The sequence below is a fragment of the Drosophila innubila genome, assembly GCF_004354385.1.
Source record: "Drosophila innubila isolate TH190305 chromosome 3L unlocalized genomic scaffold, UK_Dinn_1.0 0_D_3L, whole genome shotgun sequence".
NCBI classification, from domain to species: Eukaryota; Metazoa; Arthropoda; class Insecta; order Diptera; family Drosophilidae; genus Drosophila; species Drosophila innubila.
The window spans coordinates 9,859,567-9,876,356 of NW_022995376.1; the positions used below are offsets into that span (position 1 = coordinate 9,859,567).

The 16,790-nt window shown below is 39.5% G+C and overlaps 1 protein-coding gene across 1 annotated transcript in view; it reads left to right on the top strand.

The window, feature by feature from the left end:
* LOC117786900 (DNA N6-methyl adenine demethylase) overlaps positions 1–16,790 on the top strand; it is a 105,732-nt gene that overhangs the window by 51,412 nt on the left and 37,530 nt on the right.

The following is a 16,790-nucleotide window of genomic DNA, read 5'->3' on the forward strand; positions in this document are numbered from 1 at the left end:
TGTAGTCCAATGAGTTGTAAACTTGTTCAATGTTGCTGTTAACTTGACATAAGCTAGCCATGTTAATTAGCATAGCATGTTATTGTAAGTAACAGAACGATATATAAACTTACTTTGAAAGTTGGTTAAAAAGTAGAACAATTATAATAAGTAAAAAATAAACTACTTCATGCTGCGCTCATTTATCGAACTATTTTTCAAAACATAAGATAAATTAGTCATGTTAGCCTAGTGCTTTAATTTTGTATCGTTAGCTGCATTGTTTCTTCCACAGCAGCTTTCTCGGGACTTAAGTGAAGTCTTCGGGATCTCTAGTTTCTCCAATGTGTAGCTTGAAAAGCGCGTTGCAATTACTCAGCTGAAACTGCCCACTCATCAAGGAGGAAATACGCTAACTAGACTGAGGCTGGAAGTGAGACTGGGACTAGAAGCAAAAACAAATAAATTCCAAAAAAATGAGTTATTAATGGCAATCAATCAAAAGTACGGCAAAACGATTGCTAGCAAAAACCGATTGCAGTAAAAATGGCAAAAACAAATACGAAATTGACGGAGACTAACAAAAACCAAAACAAAAACGATACACGGAAAAAAACAAACGAAAATAAACCGCGAGGAATACATAAATTGATTGATTGATTTAATGAATGATTGATTAATGCATTTCTGCTGCAAATTCCGCATACAAAATGCAACAGCAACAACAAGAAGAGCAACATCCAAATGGAAGTTGCAGAACGCAGAACGTGGCCTTCAGTCTCTCAGTCTTCGCACAGCCTTCAGAGAGTGCCAGACAGGCGAGCGGAGTGAAGTGAAGTTGCCGGAGAAGCTGCTGTTGTTGTTGTTGCTGCTGCTGTTGTTGCTGCTGTCTAGTTATTGGCCCTGACACTGGAGGGACAAGCCTCTGACAGCAATACGAGTCGAGGAAGAGTAGAAAAAGAAGGGAAAGGAGCAGGAGTTATACGAGCTGCGAGCTGCTATAAAATGCATTTTCAATTAGGCATAATTCCAGCAGACTCAAAACTCAAACAATAATAAAACAGCAAAAACAATTTAAGCTAACATTTAATGTTAGTTAAGCGAGCGTCAAGCGTGGACTTTTTAACCAACATTTTTTTATCCGTCGGTAAACTTTGCCAATCACATTATTCGCATCGGCTTTCACATAGAGATGCCATCGGTTAATTTTTTATAAAATATGGCAACACTCCATCATTTTTGTATACATTTTAGTAGCTTAAGTTGACCGACGCAAAAAACCGATGGAATAGGACCTGTTCTATTTCCATCGGTTTATAAAAAAACGCTTCAAAAATTTTTTGTGTGTTCAAACGACACCCACTGTTTTTTAGCAAAAAGTGTCGGTGAAAAAATCATCGTCTGACGCCTGCTTTAAGAAATGTTACATAAAATATTTAAATGTTATCTTAAACCGGTTTTGCATAAACTAATTTCCGTTAAAAATGTTAGTAAAAGCAGAATTTACCTGTTATGCAATTTAATTTCCAAGAGACAATTAAATCTTTATGGATTTTTTGTACTATTCAAAATCAATCGGAAAAATTCCAATTATTAAGTTTTCTTTTACTTGTAATCATTAATTTTCCGATCATCCACACAATTTTGCCAAACAAATTATATTTTTCTACATAAAATTCATTTAAGTACAAAGTATCTCTAAAATGGTAAAAGTTTTCAGCAATTTGCGACAAAACAAAAATATATTTATAGCGTTCGCATATTTTGTATACTTAGAAAATTGCTTGGCTAACAATTTTCCAATGCATTTTAGACTTGAACTTTTTCTAATATTCTTGAAGTTGGCGCCATAAAAAATGCATCAAAATGAATTGCGTAATTAGAAGAAATTAAAAAGCACAACAATAGAGCTAAAGCAAAGGAGAAAGAGAGAAATGTAGAGAGATGGGAGAGTGAAGTAGAGAGGCAATGAGGGCGAGTGAGCGAGCAAAACAAAAAGCAACAGCAAAAACTTGCACAAGGATTTTTAATAACGTGGAAAACACAAGAAAAAAGCAAATATTGATGCAGCCGCAAATTTCAATTAAGAACAGGAAGAAGCAGACAACGACAGCGACGACGGCGACGGCGACGGCGACGTCAGCGTCAACCGCAACGTAGTGGCGTCGCAGCCGCAGCGGCGAATGAGAGAGAGCGAGTGCAAAAGAGAGAGAGAGAGAGAGAGAGAGCGAGAGCGAGCCAAGTGCCTGTAAAACATTTGATGTAATAAAATAACGTATACGCCACCGAGCTGCAGAATGAGACGACCAAGACGGACCAAGACCAAGAATGGAGATGAAAGCAAACCCACCCCTGTCATTACCGATGGCAAGCCGAGCGAGTCACACACACACACACACACACACACACACACAAACACACACACAGACTTCTGAGTCTCACATACAATAAGAGCAATTTAAGCCGCAGGAATGCGAAAGACATGAGCCGGCTTCAAGAGGGGCTGGTCGGAGCTTGAGAATTGGATTGGATTTGGATGGAAGCGGAGTCGCAGCCGGAACAGGAAGAGGAGCCGGAAGGAAGGAAGTAAATGCGAAGCGAAGCGTAATAAAAGGCCAAAAAACGGGGCGCTGTCGCTGTGGAAAATTGATAAAAACAAAAAACCAAAAAAACACAAGAAAATTGAACACAAAACGAAAATTTCACAGCATACTTAAAGGCGCCGCATAGCATAGGGGGTGGGGGAGAGTGTAAGAGGGGTTGGGATGGGAAATGTAATAATTATTGCGCGCCATGAAAATCAATGGCGGCAGCAAATTGCTGGGAAAAGCGGAAGTTCCGCAAAAAAAAAGGGACGGAGGACAGCGTAGACAGGACACGCAGGACACAAGGAAGCAATTCGTGCGAAAATTGCCCAAAACTGACAACGAAGATGATGACGACGTAGGACGACGAATGACAACGACAACAACATCGGAGGAGCCGAGGACACGCCGCCGTCGTCATCGTCGTCATCGTTGTCGTTGTCGTGGTCGCCGTCAAAATGGCGCAACAAAAGCGCAAAATCAGGAAAAAGAAAGTCAAGCACAAAGCAAAAGTAGCAAAAATTGAGCGCAAACTCGCAGCGAGCAGGAAGAAGGAAGAAGAAAGCAGAAGCCGAAGACGAAGCAACTGCTGAAAGCGGAAGTAACGTCAAAAGCGCCAAGCAGAAGGAAACGACAAAGCGCACAAGCCGATGAAACTAAATGCAAAAGAGGCAAAGTACGTCAATGTCTGCATGTGTGTATGTGTGTGTGTGTCTGCCATTGTTGTTGTTGTTGTTGTTCTTGTTGTTGCTGTGTGCGCGTTCGCACAACATTTTGCTACCCTTGGCTGGCAGTCCGCTACCCCTGCCGACCTCAACCCCGTTGCCAACGTGCCCCAACTGAAAACCGAAGCGACGCGAGCTGCAGCACACGTCTGAGGCATATCGATTTTTTTTTTTGTGGCTCGCATGTCGTCCTGGCCTGGCCCTGTGTTCTGGGCGCGTCACAGCCTTTGGGGCCACAGCCAAAGTTGCCTGCTGTGCCAAAGGCGACTTTCAACTTTGGACCGAATGCTATTTTTAGCATTTGCCTGCCCAATGTCAATGAACCAATGACAATGCTAATAATGATCATACTTAGCACAACAACAACAACAACAACAACTAAAGTAGCAACTTTATCATTAACAGCTGCTGCACTCAATTAAAACTTTCGCTCCAACTTGTGTCTGACAATTGACAAAAGATTTAAAGATCCTGGCTGAGGTTCACCCAGTGCAGGGAATTCTCCAAAACAAAGCCAAATTGCGTAACAGACAAAAACCGTAAAAGGCGTCATGAAAAGAAAGAAAACAATTGAGCGGCACAAAAGCAAAAAATATGCTAAGGAAAAAAAAGGTCGAGGCGAAAGGCAAAAGCGTAAGAATTGTTGCAAAAAAGTTTTCGACCGCGTGCTCATCAAGTGAAACTTTTGTGCGAAACGTCAACAGAACAGAACTCAGAAGGCCAGAAGAGCAAGTACACTGCGCGAAAACGGCGGCAATTTAAGAAAGCAACATAAATCAATTTAAATTTAAAAATAAATATTTAAGATATATTTCAAATACTTTTAGTACATCTTATAAACTTTTTTCTGGACTTCTTTTTAGCTGAATAAAAGTAACTGTTAAGCTGTAAAGTTTGCTGTGCAAGCTTATGAAAGCTCACTTTGCTCACATAAGCTGCTTTGAAAGCTCCTTAAGTTTTTATTCCCGCTTAAATGTTGAGAAATAAGCTTTTAAAGCTTCTTTGTAAAATCAATTAAAGTAGGCTTATGAGCGAATGTTTAGTTGGTGTAATATCAATTCGTAAAGCTCTTTAAATGCACTTTATTGTATTGACTTAATTTAAATTATTTTACAATTCTTAAAGTTCATGAAAGCTCTTTAAATGCACTTAATTGTATTGACTTAATTTAAATTATTTTACAATTCGCTTTGCAAGCTCATTTAAGTGAGTTAACTAAGCTTATTTCTTAGTACTGATTGAATTTTGATTTATACACAATAAACTTTAAGCAGCTTTTATTTTGCAGCTAAAAGCTTTACAAAACAGATTAAAGTTAAAGGACTTTTAACTGCTACATTTTTACCAAATTAATGTGCTTTAAATACTAATTGAATTAAAACTAATTTTAAGCAGAAGTTCCTAAGAAAGCTTCAGCTCATATAGTTTATAATTTCTCTGCTTATTTTTATGCTTTTTGTCAGTGTATGAGTATGAACAAAACGGTGAACTGTGAGCTGTGAAAGCACTCAACAATCAGCGAATGAACGGTGGCAACAGCAGTTGACGACGTCACAGCAAAACGCGTGCGAAAGTAAAACGTTGCTAAAAGGTTGTGGCACAAAGGAATTGCCGGCGTTGACTTCCCACTGCGTCTGTTGGGGCTTCAGCTCCGTTAGCTGATGTTGCTTCTGGCTTTGGGTCTGTCTCTGAGTCTGTCTTTGAGTCTGGGTCTCTGTCTGGAGCTTGGCTGCCGTTTGCTGCTGCTGCGTTTCCTGGTGTGTGGCAGCGACGTGGTAACGTGGCAACGTGGCAACTCCTGGCTTTGACTTTTTACAGTGACTAGGAAAACTGTTTCACGCTTTCCCTTGTCGGCAGCTTCAGTGGCAACAGCAGACAAGGTTGTATCCCAACTCAAAGTATATGTATATATTTGTGTGTGTTTGTGTGTGTCTGAAGGTTGACATTATGAACTTGAAAGTTGTATTACTAGGGAAGGGGGCTGTGGGGGGAGCACATTTTTATGAATGAATGCATGGCATACGTCGACTGAGGCAACTGTTACTCTAGCAGCTGCTGTTGCCACACGTTGAACTCGTGCCTCGTATTACGTTTTATTCCAGGGGCTTCCCCCAAGTGGGCAATGTCTGACGCGTTGCCCGGGCAACATTGCCACAACAACAACAACAACAACCATAGCAGCAACAATTCGACGAAAAAGGAAATCCAAACGCTATTTTTGCGTGCACACTTCCTGGCAACCAGCTGGCAACTGACGACTGGCAACTGACGTGCCACACGGTGGGGCAGACGTCATGTGGGGGAATCCCTCGTTTCACTTGTCATGCCTCTTTTTTACGCTTTTTTTGTTTTGCTTTTCGGTTTGGGGGCATCAACAAATGTCAGCTGTTCCGCGGCATCAACGTCATCAATTACGCATGCAACAACAAAAGCTGCCACCAACACAACGACAACACGGCAAAGTCAACAGCAACTGGCCCATAAAACGAGGTCAAAACTATCAGCAAACAAAAATTGCCGACCAGTTGCCAGACGCCGCTGGCCATTGAATTCACAAAACAAAACACCTGCCGATTGATTTCGCGTGCAACACAACAACTGTGGCAACAACAACAACAACAACAACAACAACAGCGGCAACGGCGTCAATGAATGAAACGCACACTCACAGAAATACAACTTACACACACACATACACACACACACACACACACACACACATAGAAACTGTATTGCATTTTGCGTTTTTTGCACACATTACTCATACGACGCGTGCAACGCAGCAAAAAAACTAGTGGGTGGCAGCTTAAGGGGGTTGCACGATGGGGGTTTGTATATAGCAATGGGGCATGCCCTGTGGAAAATTGTCACACACACACACACAAACGCATACACACACAACTTGCCACGATGCAAAATTCAATTTTATACGTGCTCTCTAAAATTGAAAAACACTCGAAAAGTTTTCAAGTTTTTGCGATAGAAATCTAGAAAGAAATTATAAACTTGCTGCATAAAATATAATTTGACATAAAATTGAGAAAAGTTGAAGCTAGTCGTGCGCGGAGATTAAAAATAAAAAATTTTTAAATTTTTATAGAAAGTTTATTTATTTTGAATAAAAATAAATCTTTTCCCATAGAGATTATTCATTTAGAGAATTAATTGCTTATAAATATACAAATATAACAAAAAAAAAAATATTCAGATATCTCTATATAAATTTATATGTATTTTCTGCGAGTTTCTAATAGAATAGTTATTTTTTATTTTTAGTTTGATTTGTAATTATTGATTTTTCTGTATTATACTACTACTATTTTCAAAACTCTATATTCTCAAAAAAAAAATTAGTTTAACTGAAAGTGCTACAAATAAAATCACGTGATGATCCGATAGTTCTATATATGATAAACATAAATAATTAGGAAGTCACTTTAAAATAAATTTCATAATCTGCTTATTTATTTGCTTTATTTATTTGTAATTTGTTACTCCATTCTCGTATCGATTCTGCTTCAATCCGATTTCAATTCAATTCCATCACGATATGTTCTGTCTCTAACTCGTGCCATTTGCTCTCATCTCTAGTTGGACAGTGTAACGGGAGTGGAATGCAACTGCCTGACCAAAAGCGGAACTCCTGTTTCAGACAGTTCCTGCAGTCGTTTGCCATTTCACGACATTTGCACTTTTATTTTCAATTTCAATTCCTGTTTTTTTTTGGTTTTGCATTTCATTTCGTCTCGTTTTGTTTTGTTTTGCACGCGACGCGTAATTTGAATTTTTATGCAACAACTGCAACAACAACAACAACAACAACAGGAACAACAAAACAGCATGCCACAAAAGTTTGTCGACCTATATAAACGTCGGATTCTGGCAGCTGGCAGACTCCGCTGCCCACTTGCCCTCCTTCCCCCTTGCCACTCTGTTGGATACGTGTAATGCAAGTTCAAAGTAACAACAACAACAATTGCAACTATTTTGAACGTCACGTACTTCGTTACTCGCAAATGCAACAACCTGTTGTACGAAAAATCCTGCGGCCAGGCTCAGAGTAAACTTCTATTTTTTTCCCCGCTGTTGTCCCCCTTTATTTCATTTTTTTGGGGGAAAGAAGGAATTTGAAAAAGTGCAAAACTTGAAGCAGCAAAATAGTGAAAGTCTTTCAGTCAGTTGGCAACGCAACTTTTAATTGCCAGACAATTGAATGGGCATTGAAGGAGCTGGAAACCACCCTCAGCCCACCACAGGCAGCCACCACAAGTAGTGGAAGAAGAAGGTGAAGTAGAAGTAGATAGAGAAGAAGAAGTAGAAGGTGCGGCCGTCGCACAGAATGTCAAGCAAAGGGGGTGTAAGAGATTAGAAGGTGTGCAGCCCACACTCAAATATGCTGCTTTTGTGGGGGGTGGTTGGGGTTGCAAGGGAGTTGGGTGGTGGTTTCTCTGCTTCCTCTTTGCGTGTATCTGCTGAGAGTTTTTGGGTGGCGCTTTTAACAAACGATAGCAATTTAGAAAGATGCCAGAGGTATGCAAATTTATTGCCGGAAATGTAATTTACAAAATACGCTGCAGGCAATGGACGCCGCTGTCGCAGTCGCAGTCACAGTCAAAGCAACGTCGACGTCGACAGCGACGCTGACAGCACTGTAAGCATTTTGTTGTTGTTTGGTGTGGATTTTAGAATCTTGATGAATGTCATGTTGGGGCCACAAGTCAGATGTCAACTTTAAGCAACTATGATTAGAGCCTTGAAACTGAAACAAAGACAAAACAAAAAAAAGAATCAAAATCACTTTTGACAACAGCAATAACAACAACAAGAAACGTGCTGAAGGGTGAGCTTACAACGTTTAAGCATTACACAAACAATCAATGCGACGCATGCGCAAGAGCACAGAGAGAGGGAGAGAGTGAGCAAAGCAAGAGAGAGCGCATATATTGTTGAGTGAGAGCAACACTAAAGAGAGCGTTTGCTGAGAGCGCTGCAGCATTTGTTGGGACTGGGCACCAAAATGCAAGCAGCCCCAAATAGCAAAAGCAACAACAAAAACAGCTAACGCGTAATGGGAATGGGGCAATGGGAGGAAGCGCACAAAATTAGCAAACAAAAAACATAATAAAAATAAGAAAAGTTGGCAACGCAACAGACGCAGCAAAGTAGAAGCAGCATAAGAAGAAGACGTCGCTAAAAGAAATTAGTTGAAGGAGGCTACAAAATATTGCAGGCAGCTTATGCAAAATGCGCTGCAGCAGCGGCAGCGGCAGCAAAAACAACAACACACGAGACAACAAAGAAATGAGACGCGTCGTCGCTGCTGCTGTGGCTGCTGCTAAGGCATGTGAGAAGAAAAAGAGCCAAAAGGCAAAACGCAAAAAGAACGCCAACGCCAAAGTGCAGCTAAGAAAGTGCATTTGTATGCGTATGTGTGTGTGTGAGTGTGTGTGTGCGTCGGCGGCAGCAGCAGGCGAATATTTTATATAGACATGCCAACCCCCTTCCCCCTGTCCCCGCTGACTCTTTTGGCAATCATTTCCATTTCCATTTTGACTTTGCATTTGCATTTCCAATGCCTTTGCCTTTGCCTGTACTTTCCGCCTTTTGGCATTTTGTGGCGGCTGTTCGCGAAATGCGCGCAACAAAAGACGAAACAAAGTGCAAGACGCACATGAGAATAATTGAATTTTATTACATTGTTTGGAGAGGCACACATACATATGTATATGCACATACATACGTACATACACATGCAGCGCTGTCTCCCCAACTTGTGCATGTGTGCAAGTGTATGTCTGTGTGTCTGAGCGCAGCAACCACCAAGGCTAGGCTGCAGCAGCAGCAGCAGCAACAACATCGAAAGCGACGACGACGACGACAGCGACAGCGACGTCAATGCGCGGCAGCAGCGAGCGCCTCCAAGACCAAGAGAATAATGACCCCAAGGCTTCGTTGCTGCGCTCTTGTTATTGTTGTTGTTGCTGCTGCTGCTGCTGCTGCTTTTATTGACTGCTATTTTATGTGCGGAGAGCGCGCGCTCTCTGTGTTTGTATTTGTTTTTGTCTGTGTGTGTGTGTGCTTGGGAGAGTTTATTGGTGTATTGGTGTTTTGCTGTTGCAGTTTTGTTGTCGCTTGTCGCCGAAGAAGAGCAAGAAGCAGAAGAAGCCGGCATATGCTGCGACTGCGGTTGGCCCCCCCCTCCCCCCGCGCACTCTACATGCCATCTTTGCTGATGCTGCTGCTGCTCTGCTGCTGTTGGCATTCGCATCTTCAGCTCTAGATCTGAAAAAGAGGTCGATGGTGGGTGTTGGCAGGACAAGACGCTGTGGCATGGCGGAGGGGAGGAGGAGGGGACAGCTGGTTAGAACTGCGCTGCTAAAATGGAAACTGCAAAAATTATACTTATGTATGATGGCTGTTGCCGATGACTCTGACGCTGACTTCGCTGCAGCAGCAAAGACAACACAGCGTATGCGAATAAAAAATAAACAAATGCTAAAAAATAAAAGCAAGAGAAATAAAAAATAATAAAACAACAGCTGCGGCAACGCACAATGATGATTTTTCCTGAGTTTTCTGAAAAATTATAAAAGCATTTTGCTTTTGTTTTTGCTTTTGCTTTTGCCAATCGCTGCCTCTATCGCTGTCGCTGTCGCTGCTGCGTTGTTGCTTTTGCTTCTTGTTTTTTGTCTTTGTTTTTGCCGTTTGCTATAAAAAAAGGAAATGCCAAAATGGCCAAGCAGCGTCGCAAAATAATAATAATAAAAATAAAATTGCAAACGAAATAAGCAAAAACTCACACACACACACACACACACAAAAGCAAAGTTAAAATAATAATAAAACAAAATTGAAATTTGTAATGAAGCCACTTTTTCCACCTCTCGAAACTCTCTTAGGTGTCTATGTGTGTGTGTGTGTGCGTGTGTGTGTGTGTGTGAGGGGGCGGAAATTGGTTGGTTGGCTAGTGTAGCGAAGAGAGGCGAAGAGCGGGCGTAAAGAGCGCCTTGCTCTATGGGTGGCATGAAATATTGCCGGCTGAAGTTTTTGCAAATGAGTTGCGTAGCAAAAAAGAAATGAGCAAAAACAAAAACAGAGAGACACACACACATCGATACACAGAAAGTTGTTTATAGAAGCAATAAAAATCTTTCAGCAAATGCAGCTGTTGAAGTCAGTCATCAATTTTACATCAATCCATCAATCCAATTGGAATTTTTAGGCATTGTTGTTGTTGAGGGTCACCTTAAATCCAACTGGCCAACCAATTGACTTGGATTATTCCAATCCATTTGGATTCGATTACACAAGGATTGCACACAATTTATTCCAATTAGACTTAGATTTTAAGCAAATTGGATCTAACATTCCATTGAAAATGTTCAAACTTAAAATGCAAGGAATTTTGTTTTAGAAAATATGTAGTCTTTAAGAAAATAACTAAAATTATTAATGATAAACGAAGAACTGGATCGAATAAAATGTTTTAATAATTGAAATTGCCGATATTTCGAAACTATGTTTGGAAATTTCAATATGAGCAGCTTAAAGCTCATAAAAGCATATTGATATTTATCATATTTACATTTCATTGTATTTAGTTATAAATAAAAATATTGAAAACGGACTAAAAATAAATTTTGCAATAATTGAAATCGTTGATAGTTCGAATTTATTTAGCCTGTTTATATAAGCTTAAGGTCATAAATAATGAACATTAATTTAATAATTAATATTTTACTAATTATATTCCACTTCTTTTTATTTACAGGTAAGTTACCGCAACTACTACTAATTCCAATAAGTTCTACACTGGGGTCAAAAACCATATTTTCAACTTTGTAAGTAGCACCAGATTATGCCCCCACCCCCTGCAGAAAGGATCAGTGAATCTAATGCGACAAATGCCATTTCCAACAATTCACATTCACTATCAGAATTCCAGATAAATAAGATGAAAAAAAACAAAACAAGAAAAAATCGAGAAAAAGGGAAAAGAAACGAATTAAAAAGAACGCCCGCAACGCACAAAAATGCCAAAGAACTAAAAGCGGCGCATTTCAGTGCAAAACATGTCAGGGGAGTATTTGGGGTGGAGGGGGAATCACTCCCTTCCCTGCTAGCAACTCCGACTCCGTTGCCGTCTACGTCTCCGACTGAGCCTTTGTTGGCGTTGAGTTTTTTTATTTTTATTTCTTTTTTGTCTTTGCGTTGTTGTGGTCGCTGCTGCTGCGTTTTCGTTTTCAGTTTTTTGTGCCTTTTTCGGTTTACCGCAGTTATTTTTTACTACCTTTTTTCGTAGCAACTCAAACACACACACACACACACAGCTGTAACAAAGAGCTGTGTCGTCGTCGTCGTTGCTGTCGACGTTGACGTCGCTGCTGCAGTCGCCGCAGCCGGTGTTGCTGTTGTTGTTTTTTTCTCTCTCACGCTTACTCTCACTCTCTCAGAGCGATAGTCGCATACGGCGCTCCGTAATGGCGGCAAACACGTTTTTTGTTGTTGCCTTTTGCGCTTGCTTCTTCGTCTTTGGCTCTCTGGGCGCTCGCATGCGCTCTCGCGGCAGCAGAGGCAGCGACAGCGGCAGCGGCAGCTCCACCACCACACATACAAGCAACATAAACTCACTCACGCTCATACTCTCACTCACACACAGCAAGCAAAAGCAACGCCAATTGCTGCTGCTTGTCGCTGTCGTCGTCGTCGTCGCTGTCGTCGTCGTCGTCGTCGTCGCCGTCGCCGTCGCCGTCGTTGTATCTATGTATTTGTGTATTGGTGTATCTGTATCTTTTACGCTGCCTTACACTCCACACGTTCAGATTCAGATTCATTCTGTAAACGCGATTCCTCGAGGACGTAACGGTGAAACGTCGGCAACGGCAAGCGCGCTTTCCGACTAACTCAACGGTTGCCCAACGGTTGCCCAGCAGTTGAGCTTTGAGTTTTGAGTTTTTGGCCTTTGTCTCGCTCTCTCTCTCACTCACTCACTCACTCACTCTCTCGCGGTCTCTGTCTCTGCCTCCTCCTTCGCTTCGGCCAGTGTCTCGTGTGCATTGGTAGTGGTAAATACAAAGTTGAGAATTCTCAAACACGCGTCACAAAATTCTAAATCTTTTTGCATGCGAAAATCGCGTGCTTAATTCATCAACGTGCGTTTGTGTTTGCCTGTGTGCGTGTGTGTGTGTGAGATTGTATCTGTGTGCGCGACGCAAGTGTATGTGTGTGTGTGCCCATGTCGCTGAGTGCGTGCATAAATTCTTTAACTAAAATTGATTGTTTATTTCCGTTGCTGCAACAGCAACCACAACAACAGCAACAATGCTGCCAATGTGACTCACACGCATACAACAAAAGTAGCAACAGCAACAGCAGCAACAACAACATAAATAAGAAGAGCAGCAACAACAAAAACAACAACTACAACAAGAGCTAATAGATAACAAACACAAACAACTAAAGCAACTCAAGCAACTAACGAAATTTGGGGCAGTTGCCAATTGAAAAATGTGATTTCGTTATCAGCGCATTATATATTGTACCATTTATATAAAAACACACACTCACTCCCATATATATATATATATACACACACATGCATAGAAATGTATATAGTTGTGTGCAAGCGTACAAATGTGTGTGGAGATTGAATAAAATAAAGATAGAAAGATTGATAGATAGAAAGAGAGGGAACAACTGATCGACCCGTATAACAACAACAACAACACGTGAAAATTTGCGCGCTCAAAATCAAAAATAGAAATAGAATTCAAATTGAAATTGAATTGAATTGAATTGAAAACAAAATGTCATGACGAGTGCGACATGAAATTGATTAATTTACAACAACAACAGTGTCTGACAATAGCAACAACTACTTAACAAAAAACAAAACAAGAAAAACTAATAACTTTAGCAATAAATGTGTAAATAAATGAAATAACAATTTAATTGTTTAATTGTGTTGTGCGAAAACAAAAATCAAATCAATCACAAGCAAATTATAAATAATAATAATTCTAGTAGTTAAACAAAAAAAAGGCAACTAAGTAATACTTAAATTCCGTGCAATCTATTTCTAAAATAAAAACAACAACAATAATAATAACAAATTACATGCAGATACAAGCGCCATAATAATCCTTAAATATACGCTATAAGTAATTACTCGTATACGAAATATACGTATCCAATAATCACAGACACTTGTGCTTAAATCAGAATCAGAATCAAAACAATCCAAGACTTGACTGAAGAACAAACCTCCCAGTTCCCGCCCGATTCCCACAAATACAGCTTTAACCCCAACAAACGTGATAAAAAAAAGTAAGTGGATCCGATAATCAAATGAAATGAAATTACTTGAATTGAATTGAATTGAATTGAATTCATTTGAAATGCATCAATCATTTACCGATAAATCTAAAAGTCTTAGGTAGTTCTGTTTCGAAATTCAATTGAGCTTATGGAACTAATTTTTGATTGATAGGTTGGTTCAGCAGAATAATACTATTGAGATGGAAATCTAAAAAGAAAAACAACGTCAAATTATAAGATACTCGTATCTGTGTCAGTTTCTAGATCTATTTAATTGGATTTTTTAAGATATCAAGCAATTTGATTTTGTAAGCTAATTGAACGGGTAATTTTAGAAATATTCGATTGAAAATCAAATGAAATCGTAAACTGTTTCCTTAGTTAGTTTTTCAAATGAGTTTTAAATTAAATGAATACCGATTGAACTAAAAAAAAGACAAGTAAAGAGGAGAATATTAAAGAGTGTGCTACATACGAGATTAGATAGTTAAACAAAAGTTTTGTTAATTAAAAACGCTGACAAACGAAGGTATTTGCTTTAATGATTCTCGTTATAAGAAACAATAAAAAATGTTAAATACTTTGATCTGAAATTCAAGTCACTTTTTTCGCATGAACTTTTGAGGTCGTGACAATGGATCTTGATCTAGCTGAGAGTTGAGTTCAGGTTGAGATCGAGAGATTGAAACTGATATTGAGTATTGAGTTGAATTGTATCTCGTTGAGGTGGAAGAGTGTTGGCAAAGAGAGACTCAATAACAACAACAATAACAACAACAACGTTTCGAATGCTGAGTAACCCACTCAGTATTCACATTCCTGCTGTCATTACGGTCGCATTCAAACTTCAATTACTCATAGCGATATAATCAATAAAAGTCATTTGCTTTTTGCCAAAATACGAATATATATAAATTGAAATCCGCAACACACTTAGCATTAATATCAAAGCGTTTCAAATTGAAATTGAATCGGAATTGAAATTTAAAGAAATGGTGAAGTAACTAACAAATTCACTCGTTGCCATTGATTTAACTTGCAAAAATCGAAAGACATCCGGGAGAACCTTTCAATGGATACCTATATATTCCTTTTCTGAAGAGTTACGTTATGCGATTTGCTCTTTTCCATTAATAATTCATTTGCACAAAGCGCATGCGATTCGTTTTTTCTGTTTCCTTTTCTTTTTCATTTATTTTATTCATTTTCTGCATTTTAAAGTGAATTCATTAAGTTGGTTAGTGGAAAATTAGCACATGGCAAATGGTTTTGTTACCATCTCACCTGCAAGCCACCTTAATGAGTGTGTGAAAATCGCATGAGGTCAATGAGGCATGCAATAAATACTCGCAACTGAATAAAACACACAATTGCAATAGAGCGATAAATTAAATTGAATTATATAGTACTATATATATATCTTTCATCACATGTGTCTGAAATAAGTAAAGATGAAGCCAAACTGGTTTTAGGTACTCATTTATTGACATTCCTTAAGAAAAAGCGGGTTAGCCGGTTCATCGTCTCGGTTAAAACTAAACACTTTTATTATAACCTGTCCTATATCATTTTCACATCAAAAACTTAACTACGAGTTATAAATTAAACAACATTAATTCTTAAAACATTTAATTGTATTTAAATGTTGTACAAAATGTCTGAATTTTCTTGTATTCAAGATTATTCATTAGGACAAAATATTTCAACTTAATTTAGCACAGCTTTGAACCACTGTAAAGCTTTTCAAGTCTTTTAAGCAGAACTTTCTGCTCTCATTTTGCTCTTCCCCGATCAAACTTCAGTTATCTGATGAGCAGCTCTCTCAGCTCAACAAATTGCATTACGTATTTAACAACAACAAATTGATAAACAAGCACACAACAACAACAACAACAGCAATTGCACTCACAGCGCTCTCTTGCATAGAACAGTGCAAGAGAGCGTGATAGAGGGAGAGAGCGGGGAGAGAATTTGGTGGGCTGCCTAATGCAAATAGCAAAATGGCGGGTCGCATAAATTTTGTTACTCAAGCGCGACACATTGCGAATAGGAGGAGCAGCAGGAGCAACAAAAAATACTCATAAGAAAGCCAAAAGAGAACACAAATTCAAATAAACTAAATGCGGCGTGTTAAATTCTGTTTTTTTTTTGTTTTTGTATTTGTGTTTTTTGCGAATTTTTACGGCAACGCGTCGCTGACTTTGTTGCCGTCGCATAGTTTGGCCGGCCCCAAGGAAACCGAATGGCAAACATGTGGATGCCTTCCGCTCCTCTCCCTGCTCTCTTTATTTCACTCAACTCACACACACACACACACTCTCGCAGCATGTGTGTGTGTGTGTGTTAGTGCGCTGTGTGCGAGAGCGAAGCGCAGACAATTAGTTTTATTATGCTTTGTTGCGAGCTTCGCTGAAATGGCACGACATAAAAAGCAACAACAAACTCGGCAGCAGCAACAGCAATAACAACAACGGCAAGAGATAAAATACAGCGCACAAAAGGCAACAATAATAATAACAACAACAACAACAGCAACAACAGCTACTATTACTACAGCACACACTTGTACAATTTACTACACATATGCATGTGTGTGTATGTGCTGTAGATTTATTTTATGTGTGTTTGCATCTTGAAGATGCATTAAATTCGTGGCCCAACGCCAACAACAGCAACAACAATATATAAAAGTAATGCAATTGCAACAACAATGCACATATTAAAAATAAAAATGCTGCAGACAAAGGGTGAGAAAGAGAGCAAAAAGAAAAGAGTAAAGTAGAGAGTTAAGGGGGTTGAGAGGTAGGGAAATGAGCCAGCGCACATAAATATTAATTTATTAGCATTGCGCAAATTTATCTGCGCAATTAAATTTGCGCCACACACACACACATACACACGCACACACATTCATATTGAAAATTATGCGAGTTTCCCGCGACTCAAGTTACGCCAAAATGCAAAAGGATAACGTAGCCATTTGTTAATGTGTGTGTGCTGCATACAGATGTGTTTGTGTGTGTGTGTGTATGTGTGTATGCCATAACAAAGATTAATGACCAGCAAGGGCTGGCAACCCGACAAGCAGTCAGGCAGTCAGGCAACTCTGGTCGCATTTGCTCTACTCGCACACAGCAACAACAACAGCAACAACAACAACAAGAGGCAATAAAAACATAATAAA